The 12,425-nt window shown below is 31.5% G+C and overlaps 1 long non-coding RNA gene across 1 annotated transcript; it reads left to right on the top strand.

Annotated features, from left to right (window-relative positions):
* Window positions 1-554: 554 nt before the first annotated feature.
* On the top strand, window positions 555-12,137 carry LOC143625032 (uncharacterized). Its single transcript, XR_013152206.1, has 2 exons — window positions 555-1,643; window positions 11,689-12,137. It is a non-coding gene; the product is annotated as an uncharacterized LOC143625032 (long non-coding RNA).
* The last annotated feature ends 288 nt before the right edge of the window (window positions 12,138-12,425 follow it).

The following is a 12,425-nucleotide window of genomic DNA, read 5'->3' as shown; positions in this document are numbered from 1 at the left end:
TATACATTGTCGGCATGAAGCCATATCACAATCAATGCAGTAACGATTCTACTGATTTCTTTCACCTGTGTGGTCAACACATTGCAGAAAGAAAATTCTTGATAGAAACAAGTAGACCCACCCTACACCGTCACCTCCCTGCACGACCAAAACTCTTATAATCCAAGATTTCAAATTTAGCAAATATTACTTAGTTAAATATTATTTTTATTGTGTGAACATTTATATAACTACTTAAGCATGCAGGTTAATATAATATGTGATGCTCATCAGTCCATTTGAAGACTCGTTTCTTGCAAACTATTTGGAGCGATGAACCTCTGGCCCTTAATGGTTGGTCATCTCAAACTTATATTTGATTTTACAGTTTTTAATTATATATTTATATTGTTATGCGCCATATAGTCACTTGCTAATGTTGCATAGGCTGTCTGTCATTCATATAGATGTTTCACACTGTTGCTATTGGTGTCTATATAGAATAATATATAACCTTTTTTTATTGTAGAATATTCTTGACTGAATGTATTGATAAATATCTTTTTTTAATTGATCAAAAAGTAACTGTGATTCTTATTGTATACACTTATATATCAAATAAAAGAAAGTAGCATTGCTAACAGTAAAATTTATATTCCTTAGCTTGCGTCACACGACATTATGGTGTGTTAAACGCCAGTAGAAAAGGATTTAAACTGAAGTAGTTGATGAGAAATCTTTATAATCAGCAATATCAGATTAGAAAATTTATAGATCAAATGGAACAAAAAACGACAGAACAGTGACTATGTTAACAAACAAATGCATATACTATCATAAATGACAAACGGCAACTTAACGAACAGTATTCAATAAATACTAGGTTTTTTATCTTTAAAGTTTCTAAGCTATTGTGAAGGATGAGTGACACCTTTATCGATCCTGAAGTAAACTAGTAAGTGACAAAAAATATATCTATTTTAAGTTTTTAGGTCGAGTCATAATGGGCTGGGTTAGCACAACCTTTTTTTGTCTTATATTTTAAATTTTAATTAATTTAATATGTATGAAACATGATTGAACTATCTGACCCATTTTATAAAATAACAATCTAGTTTCTTGAATAAAGAAACGCAGCCGGTTGTAAACCCCAAATATACTTTAGGATACTTTAAACTATCTGACCCATTTTCTTTAGATGTAAACTTTTATATGACCTTTGGACCGTACGCGTTAAAATCCAATCCTGATGAACCTTATATGGCATAATTGGATTGAAACTGTTCAATTTAGCTATAAAAAGTATCTTGATGTAAATCCTATAGCTGGTAGACTAACACCGAAATTTAAAGGGCTTAACGCTCAGCACAATAATTTGAAAACAGTTCTTATTGTTGCAATGATACATTGATCACAAGACATATAATAGTTGTTTGTGTGTGTGCGAGTGTATATATATATTTTGAAAATGCAATCTTCTACATATTTTTATAACAAAGTGTTTGATTGATTTTGGATATGAACAGATCTCCTTAATGAAAAAGAACATCAAATTAGGTGGACCATACCTCATTAGGATTCATCATTATACAACTTGAACAAAAGCAAGGATTAAGAGAATTGAAGCAATTTAGTTCTGATATCTTTTGCTGAGATTGGCTCTGGTATATTGCTCTTTATTCCCTATAAATATTTAAGTGTAATTTCTCTTTAGTTTATAGCATTTACTCTTCTAACTAATAAATGCATAAATATATATCTTTCGTTCTAATGACACGTTAAGCACTAGTTTGTAATCTCTTTCTAATGATACTTTGCTCGTCTAGTTGATTATTGCTGACATCGCGTCCTTGTCGTTACTCTCCTCTTACTATTTTTTTTTTTGAAAAGTTGTAAATCAAATTATATCTTATTCTTCATAGAGTAGATATGCATATAATTTGCTTGTATGAGACTGTGTGTCTATACGTATATTCCTTTTCAAATGTAAGTCATGTGTGGAATTGATTGGTCAGCTACAGATCTTACGTGTAAACATACATGCCTTTAAGTGAAAAAGTACAGCTATGCTATTAACTGTGTTTACTTTAAAACAAGATTATTCATTCATTTAACTTTAAAACCCAATAAACAAATCAACAATGGATATGCTAACTATTCTACCCAGCATAATGATAACGGTAGAAAAAGAAAAATTAACATTTGTAGCAGTTTCGTTAACTTAATTAAAGAACTACTCCAAAATATATATATAGGGGAAGGATCAAGAGAGAACTCCCCCTTAGAGAGAGAATTAAAGAACTAGTAAAAAACTCGTGAAACCTCGACCCAAACATGAATTTTTTTTATAAATATCTCATTTATTTTATTATAAGGTTACCATTTTTTTTATAAAAAAAGATCACGATTTTTGACATATTACGCATATGTAATACAACACTATTACATATATGTAGTAGAACAATATTGTTATATTACACATATGTAATATATTAACATTACATATATGTAATATTATTGTATTACATATATGTAATTTGGCTATCGACATTTTTTATTTTAAATTCTGGTAAAGAATAACAACCTACAAGAAGGATGAAAGAAAAAAAAATCAACATTATTTTAAGATAAGTTTTTTTTTGAGTTCTTTATTAGTTCTCTAGTTTTCTTTTTAAGAGGAGTTCTCTCTTAATCCCACCTTATATATATATTTAATCCTACATAAAATAAACTCAATAATGTAGGATAAAGAAACAGTTTTATATAGGCATGTAAACATAAAAACATAAAAAAAGAAAAATTAAAGATAAAAAAATTATTTGCGATTAATGTGATTCTATTAAGTTAGCGAGTCTGAGAATAGGATAATTGACACGGCTGCAATAGTCTGCTAGACGATTATGATGATTTTTGTAAGAATAATCATGTGGTTTGTTGACAGTTGGACAAACGTAGTTTAAGAAAGTCCAGAACATCCAATTGCCATTAAACATATGATAAAAAAATAGAAAATAATTCCTAGTTTACGTCTGCTAAATGAGTCGTCGTGAGGTTGACCAGGAAAACTTTGATGTTATTATTGTCAATTTAGGTTTTTACCTTTTGTAGTTGGAGATTTAGCCTATCTCGAATCAGGCTGTTTATCTAAATTCTAAACTTTCGATTTCCGGTATCTATAAATATACATATATTTTATGTTAAGTTAATAATTGTATGTACGCTTGTTAAAGTATTAATACGTAAAAAATGTTTCGGATTAAAAGAGCCTTGTTTGTGTCACCAATGAAAATAGGTGTGTTCGGGTTAATGTGCATGTCACAATTTTTGGGTTCTTGTCGTGTTCGGGTTCATCAAGTTGCCTAAACGGAGACAAGATTGTTGAGTGTGATCTTTGTGAGATTTGGCAGCATACGCGTGGTGAATGATTGTGAGACGGTTCAACCATTCGTCACGTGTTACTGTGTTAGCGATGTTGCGACTCGACCAATCCACATAACTACCCAAATCTGGTCGATGACATCAACTTCACGGTTTGGATGATGACGCCTCGTGTCTGCTGTCATAGATACACATTGAATTGTCTTACAAAATAAAACATTTATAACCACTCTCAAAATATCATAATCCAAGGTTTAGAATCTTAAAAAGGAACCAACAAAATGTCATAATAAAAGATGTTAATGTTGCAAACGCCGAACTGGGCTAGAATTCCATTGCCTCCTCTTACTCCTGATTGGGTCTCAATGCTTGCCATCATACTAAATTTTAAAGAATTGGTTAGATCAAATGATGCTAAATAATAAAGATGAATGCAAGAAAGTAAATTTATTGATTATGATAAGTGGTACCTTGCAAGCTATGGAGCAAAATTTATTGTCCTCCAATTCCGTGAGTTTTCGGCTACATGTCAGACAAGAGATGCGTGCTCTTTTCCAGCCCGAGGGTTTGTGGTAGGGTAGGGGATAAATGGGTATCACTAGCCTTCCATTAAACATGTACGACTGCAATTATGTACAACATCAATACCTTATATACACTAATACCTTATATACACTAAGTTTATTTGCAGTTAAACATTTATAAAATGATTGTTGTAACTTATAACTCATTTAGAGTTACTTAATAATTTTATTTGTAAAATGCCAATTTTGAGCCATAATTTCTTAAATTCTAACAACCGTGAGTTTTGACCGCTCATTTTGCCCTAATTCCATATGATCTGATGTGTCAAAATAGGCAGAATTTTTATTACTCTCTAAATATAGTATAAAATGTTGATTAATATGAATATATGGTAACTTAAGTAGCTTAAATTATGTGTCTTGTTTCAAGTCGTGTCACAAACAGTTATCGTTAATGTTTGAAAATGATATTGTTTATTTATGGTTTAGGTTTATAAGTTGTATTTATAGAGCATTATAACATGAAATAATATTGAATATGTATTAACTCGATGGTTGCATTTGTGATAAAGAGAACTATACCTCTATTTCTGAGCAATCAAGATGTGTATTTATATCATCAAGCTTGACTACATCTTTAAAGATATGCCTATAAACTTTGATGACCTTGTGATCATCGTGAAAATTCTCCTCCAGGCTGTGTTTGCATGCATATGTTTCACAGTCGATGCAAAACTGATTCTTATGATTTCCAACTTTCTTTGTATGAAAATCACATGCCAAATAGTAATCTCTTGCTAGAAATAGGGTTAGCCACCATACAGCACCAGGCACCTTGAGAAACAAAAATCAGTTTTAGTTTGGGATTATGCTTATAAGTTTAAGTAACAGGCATACTCATAAACACAGATGTTACAAAGAATAAAGGACTGTTAGTCAATTCTTTAAACAAACCGGTCTTAGAAATGGAAGTTCATGATAATAATTTTATTGCTAAGAGATAGTTATATTAAAAGTTTTATAGATACTATTTTAACGCTCAAAATTCTAAAACAATAGCTACATTAGTAATGAAAGGCACAGGCTTTCCCTATGGACCAATCATATATAAGTCTACAATAGTCAATAGATACGATTAATTTTCTATGATTAGGAAAACATTCTATTTACCAGGTTAGTTTAAAAGCATATTAAGAGAACCTGTAATTAAGCCCGACACTATTATCTGTGAACTGTTTAAACGCGTGAGATTAGGGTTTTTGCATACCCTCACCCTTTCTCTTTAGAATCTCTCTTTCTCTGGCCACACACACACACACAGACACAGATACACACAGACACATAATAAAATATTTTCAAATACAAAATTTATTTGGAGTCCAAATTTATCAAAAGAACAATTATCCTTTCTCTTTGAAAATTATGCCTATGTCAAATCTGGTCTACAAACCAAATCCAATCTCAAAGATCTGGACAATTGTAGCATAACAGCAACCAAATGAAGGGTAATAACCAGAAACAACAAAACATGAAATTCCACATCTAAAATTGAAACAGTAATTAACCAATTTTCACATACAGCCATACAAGGGTACAATTGCTCTCCCCTTTTAGCCATCTACATTTAAAAGCACGCTCTAACATAGAATTTTATAGGGCTTCATGTTAATAGCAACAGTTACCAAACAACTTTAGTGTTGCAATAATACATCAGTCAAAAGAATACATGATACAGATGTATGTAGAAACATGAATTTGATGGATTTTTCAATGAAAATCCAAGGGTTTAGTTTTTGAGAAAATTAAACTTACTGGGAGTTCTGGGGGTTTTGTTGAAATTGTGGACCGATTATGACAACACTTTTTCATCATTCCTTATAAGGATTCTAGTGTAATATTTTTTTTATTTTAATTAATTAATCTCATAAATGCCGAACTGGGCTAGCAAATATAATGAAATATATTTTTTTATTGTCGAACACATTATTTTGAGACTGAAAATTCACTTGTTTTGGAACTTGAAATGTGAATTAATGAAATAATATTTGGCATTGTTACAACATAGCTACAAAGATTTTGAGACTGGCTTGAAAAAAATGAACTGTATAGTAATATTATTTTGCTTAGTCCAGTATACTGGGCAGAGCTTATGAAAGATTTTTGATTTATGCAATTACAGGATTAAAGCGTTACTATTTTGCTTATTCCCTTATTTTTCTTTTTAACAGTACAATCAACACTCGCGCTATCTTTCCCATAAAATGGAATTATTTGACAAGGTGTATTATGTAACAAGGTTCTCAATTAAATCTTTATAATACCCATTTGTAAGACAAAGTAGGGATCCTTGTGGACAGATTCATTACCATTATCATTTTCTAATCATGAAAATAGGAAAATTATGACATTGGAAGATGATAATTGTTACATCTTCAATGTAATGGTATGAAATGCGTAAATGCATTTCCTTTATTGTCAAACACAATATCGTGAGGCTGAATATCTGTCTATTCAGTTTTTTATTCAAATTTAAAGTCAATAAATAGATTATATCTGAGATTCGGAGTTGCAAACTGTTGAACCTTTTGTCACTTAATATCATCTTCTGTTCAACTCAATATTTTCTCTGATCACTCTAGATCATTTATCTAATTACATAAATATCAGCACGCTATAACCCGAGTTGGACTCGTGGCTACTTAGTACATTACACACTAGGTATAGATCTGTGTAAATTACCTTTTCATTGGTTAAAAGTAGACGTGTTGTTATCTTTCCATTGTTTCTGATTATATCGTAAGGTTGCTTTTATTTCTTGAATATTAGAAAAGATTCAAAAGAGTTCTGCGGTTATATTGTTTCTTGACATTTTCCTTAAGATTTAGGTTACAACTTAGTTGCTATGTGGTGTTATCTACTTCTGTATCTGTATCACATACCTTAAAAAATATTGTATTTATCAGTAATAAGTAATGTTACAGAACTTGTTAATTTATTCAGTTAGTTAGTTAGTAACTTAGTATATAGTGATAACAAAATGCTAATGCACTATTTACTAGTTGACCCTTTAAGTGTTATCCTTTGGTTCTTTCAAATTTCGTTTAAGAAATTGTTATGCATAGTTGACAATATATATTGTAATGCAGTTTGAAGCTTTTATCTGATAATGTAAATATACAGATAACTCCGACATATTTTATTTTGTGTTGATAGTGTTTATATTAGGTTGCATGGACCTTTATATATGGAGTATGTAATTACACATAGATACTGATAATTACTTAAAATTAGACTCGAACGATTCAATTACTGAAATATATGAACGAAACCCAATTCGAGAAGGGTGATCTCCAATTACAAGGTAGAAACCCTAATTTTGATTAATTAAAACATTAACATAAAACAAAAAGAACGAAACTGTAAATCTAATACTTTGCTAACGGTTACGGGTTAGGAACTGCCTAGAAACCCACCCTCTACATTCCTTCCATCAAACATCACTTGAATTCTGCCCAAAGTATGCATCGGGTCTGGCCTGTTTTGCTCATCTGCGATCCAAAAATCTTAACCTGGTTTTGTATCAGATACTCACTAGTCTATATTAATTACATAACTTGTCTAGAATACTTAATCGAGATTTTTGCTGCAATTAGAAGTAAGCTGTTTGTTATGATCCAATGCATTAAGTCAGTTGTCTATTCAAATCAGCTTTGTGATACAGAATTTCGATTCATATTTCATCTAGATTATATGCACACACAGTCATATGTAATTCTATACCAATAATACACATAAAGTGCATATTCTTAACAAAGTTATGCTGATTAGGTATACTAGTAATTGTGGCTTTAAATTTGGATTAATCTTGTGACGCAAATCCCTCAAACAAAGCAAGGAAAATTATTATGACCTTTATAACTACAACAGAGCGAGACGACAACGACAACTAGTTACATCCAAAATATAAATGACTGAGTATCATATAGTCGCATATGTACTTATTTCTTAAATTGTCTAACTTGTGTATGCAAATTATTAATATCTGGAGATAGAATTAGGCAATAGAAAATCCTGATACTCAACAAATTTCAGTCCTCAGAGGAACTGCACAAATTGTTTAACTGATTCATACAAAATTGTATTCATTTCTAAACGAATTTACTTCCTATGTGTATACATTTATGTTTATATATATATGCAAATTATTAATTTTCCACTTGGTATGTCTCTAGATACAAAAAAATAAATTAAATTAAAATTAAAATTAGGTCGAAATAATGCTTATAAGTTTATTTCTCAGATATTTTCATGACTGTAACCCACAGTAGTTATAGTATTGAAAATCTAATGGTCTTTCCAATGATCTAGATTGGTTATTTTGTAACTTCATAAACACATATATTACAGAAGAATATAGGTGTAACATCCGGCTCCTCGCACACGAAGAGCTCACGGATTTGTTTTTGGTTGCCCAGGTGGAGACATCCCAGGAGGTCACCTATCCTGCTACCACTCCCACCTGAGCACGCTTAACTGTGGAGCTCTCATCTCATCCACTACCATTAAGCCCAAAACGCGTTTGTGATTTAAGAGGTGGGGCATTTACTTATGAACCAAAGATCACTCTTGTCCATGGCCGATTTGAAATCTGCATAGGATGTTACAATAGGACCAATCACATATAAGTTAGCAACAGTCAATAGAAACCACTGACCGCCTATGATTATTAGGGAAAATGCTGCAACCTTGCCTATTTTCCTATTCTCAGGACATTAATTCTTATAATCAATACAAGATTTTTCTGGCTGACTGATCATGTTGCAATAAAGATAATTAATTGAATGTCTAAGATGCTTAATATTTAAGATTTAATGTGTTATTATTTTTCTTACTTCCGTATTTTGATTATGACAATCAATCTTTGCACCATCTATTCCATAAAGTTGAATAATTTGACAAGACATATTCTTTAATAATGTTCGTCAATAAAATCTTTATAACACCCTTTGCAAGACATCCATATTTGTGAAATGTGTAATATTTCTATTATCATTAAACACTATCTTGAGACTGAATTTGTTCAGTTTTTAATTCAAACGTGAAGTCAACAAAATAACATATATCAAAGACTGAATTTTTCTCTCACTATCTAATCTTCCTTTTGATTCAATATATCCTGACCACTCTAGATCATTTATATAGTTAACTAAAATATCAGCATGCTATAACCACGAGTTGGACTCGTGGGTAGTCATTACATTACCTACTAGGTATTGATCCCTGGATTGGGATTAGTGACTAGTCAATCCTTTTATCATTAAGTCCAGGTTTTTTTAAATTGTTTTTGTTGTTGTTTAAGATGATTGTTATGCAGAGCTGATGATGTTAATATTGCATACAATTTGAAGCAATTACCTCATAATGTAAATATACAGATAACTCCAACATACACTTGCGTACATGATTATACATTTAAAGACATGCTTAAGTGAAAAAATATACCTACACTGTTAATTCTGTATTCTCTAAAACAATAAAACATGTACAAATATACCCAAAAAACACCCATCGTAACTATAACAGCTGAAAGGAAAGACGAATATTACATATATTAATCTTGTAACATAAATCCCAGAAAACAAACCAGCAAAAATCACTCTTGACAATTATATGACCCAAACCACAACAAAAAACATAGCTGAACTTGTAAACTCAATGAGAATATCCAAATTATAAACTACCTAATATTATATAGCAGCATATACACGTATTTCTTAAGATGACTTTATTTGTAGATAACTTAGTCGTTTTCACATATCAATTGTCTAACCTATTTTCAACCCTATAATAATAGAAACCCAGAGTGTCTAATTGAAAAGGCGGAAAAGTTATATTTCATTTTAAATTACTTTTTAGTCATAATCAAGTAACCGTATTCATTTTTAAACAAGTTTACTTTGTATGTGTATGCATTTATATCTATTTATGCATGCAAATTATTAGTTTTCAACTTGGCATATCTCTAGATTATTACGAAATTCTGGAATCTAGAGATAACTTATACAATATAACATTCTAATAATGCTTCATTCATAATAGTCAACAAAATACAGTTTTCTTAGGAACTTATCCAAATTATGAAACTGATGTAGACGAAATTTTAAAAACATCCAAGAAAATAATCCAAACCATCAATTGAAACATAACAACAAACTGGACCCGATTTTACTTCAAGGGAGACCTGTGTGGGAGCCACTTACGTTCTCTTGACTCTGGTCTGTTGGAACGTGTGCCACCTTTCCCTTTACCCCCACCTCCATCTCGACTTTGGCGTCGACCTCCGGTTCCAGATCCAGATGCAGAGCCAACATCACCTTTTGGATCATGTGGAGGTGGTTGAATGTTTGGCTAAAATAGAAAGAAAGTACATAAGCCATAATACTGTTGTTCAAATAACAGGTTTATTTGAGTCATAATAAGTTAGTCAAGGAGTCAAAATGGGTCATTTTAAATTAGTCAAAACGAATAACTAGTTTGGCCAAGTCCGTTTTGACCCCAACCAAATTGATACCTTTTTTCAAAATGGCCCATTTTGACATGAATTCAATTTGCTTAGAACTCATTCTGACATGCCCAGTTTGCCAGGTTTAGTAAAAATACTTAATAGTTATAGTTTGTGTCAAGTATCGGTATGCATTTATTACCTTGCATGCAATCGAGCAATATCTACAGTCATCGGGATGCATCAGTACACGTCCGCATGTTCGGCAAGCGCGTCGTCGGTTAACATGACCGGAGTTGTTATGAGGTAGGGGATGTAGGGCCACCACCTGCCGTCCATTTGAAGCATAAGGCTGCAATATGATAATAACTAAAACTGTTAAAATAAAAGCGAGTATTAATGTTTCACACAATATGATCATGACTAAAACTGTTACAAGAAAAGTAAGTATAGATGTTTCACGTAATATCGTTGTTGTAGAACTTTCTAGGCGCTAGTCAGGTGGTGGGGGTACCGACTAGCGATTAGTAGTGATTAATCGGATTGGAATTTTATATGTAATTTTCAAAATTACATTTATAAAGTTATTCAAATTTTTATGTATGATTTATCAAATTTATTAATCTGATTGGATTAATGAGTATAAATTTTCAAATACTTCAATGGTATTGACTGATGTTGACCAATTTTGACAAACCTTGACCGGACTATGACCGATTTTGATCGAATTTTGAACGATTTGGGTCAATTTAGACCGCCTTTGACTGACTACTGATTATTGGGTTCGATTAGCTGTAATCACATAGGTTACTCACCGATTACAGATTAATAATGAACTAATTGACGACTAAAACAGGTAAATGAAGAGTGATTATTAAATAAAACAGGTAAAAGAAAAGTGAGTATTAATATTGTTAAACATGATATGATAATAACTGACCTGTATCCATTTGCAGTCAATGTGGTTGTCTATCTGAGGGACGGGGACTACGTCTTTGTAGACGAGTCTGTAAATAGTTAATACTCTGTGATTGTCATGAGTTGGTTGCGCCATGCAGTGTTGACATGCAGCCAGGTTGCAGTCAATGCAGTATCTGTTTCCGAGATTTTCGGGGTTTGTATGGTTGTCACCGTTACAAGCCTCGAAGAAAGTCGTCGTTAAAAACGAGTTGAGCCATCCTACACCATTACCTCCCTACACAATCGAAACTCTTTTAGTCTATGATTTTAAATCTTGCAAATATTACGTTGTTAAAAGCATCCAATATTTTATTTCTATATGTATTCAACTATTTATGCTTGCAGGTTAATCCAATTCGGAGTGAAGAATTTCATACTCTGGATTCTCGTCGGTTGGTCACTTCAAAAGGTTGGTTGCTTCAAACTAATCATTTTATTGTCATTGATGTAGTGTATTCTTGTCTGATTATATTGATGGAAAATTTTCCTTAAATGATCTTTTTATCATAAAATAACTGTTAACAGCCTATTATGATGGATCTTACATCTTATACTGTATGCACCTATATATTACATAAAAATATAGGAGCTTTGCAAATAGTATAATTTTCATCCTTTTCTATTCTAGAATATTATTGGTTATATATATACTTATGTAACTTTTTCTTAAACGATCATTTTTATCAAAATATAATTGGTTTCCCTATTCTTAACTGCCCATTTAGCGTGGGAATAGCGATATTTAGGGGTTTTTTTAGCTTTTATTTTGTTTTTTAGTATTAAAAATTGTAAAATACTATTTTTTTAGCTTGTTTATCAACTAAGCAGCTGCTCCTTCCACCAATTTCACCATAATTGCTTGTTTTTCTGAATGAAAACCCTAATTATTTTCTTAAAAAGTTTCTACTACCTTACTGCTAAATACAAATAGCGGGTGCTATTTCATCTCTATCACGACGTAGCATATAGGTAGGTCGTCGATATTGACAACTGTGATACGAATAAGTGAACAGTAGTCAATAAAGAGTAGGTTCTTTTTGTAAAACTTCGTAAACCGTTGTGAAAGATGAGCGAGACATTTA

The sequence above is a fragment of the Bidens hawaiensis genome, unplaced genomic scaffold (genome assembly GCF_021521415.1).
Source record: "Bidens hawaiensis isolate Kalapana, Puna unplaced genomic scaffold, B.hawaiensis_p1.1 tig00000416_1, whole genome shotgun sequence".
Taxonomy (NCBI): Eukaryota; Viridiplantae; Streptophyta; class Magnoliopsida; order Asterales; family Asteraceae; genus Bidens; species Bidens hawaiensis.
This window is presented reverse-complemented; position numbering and strand designations above follow the sequence as displayed.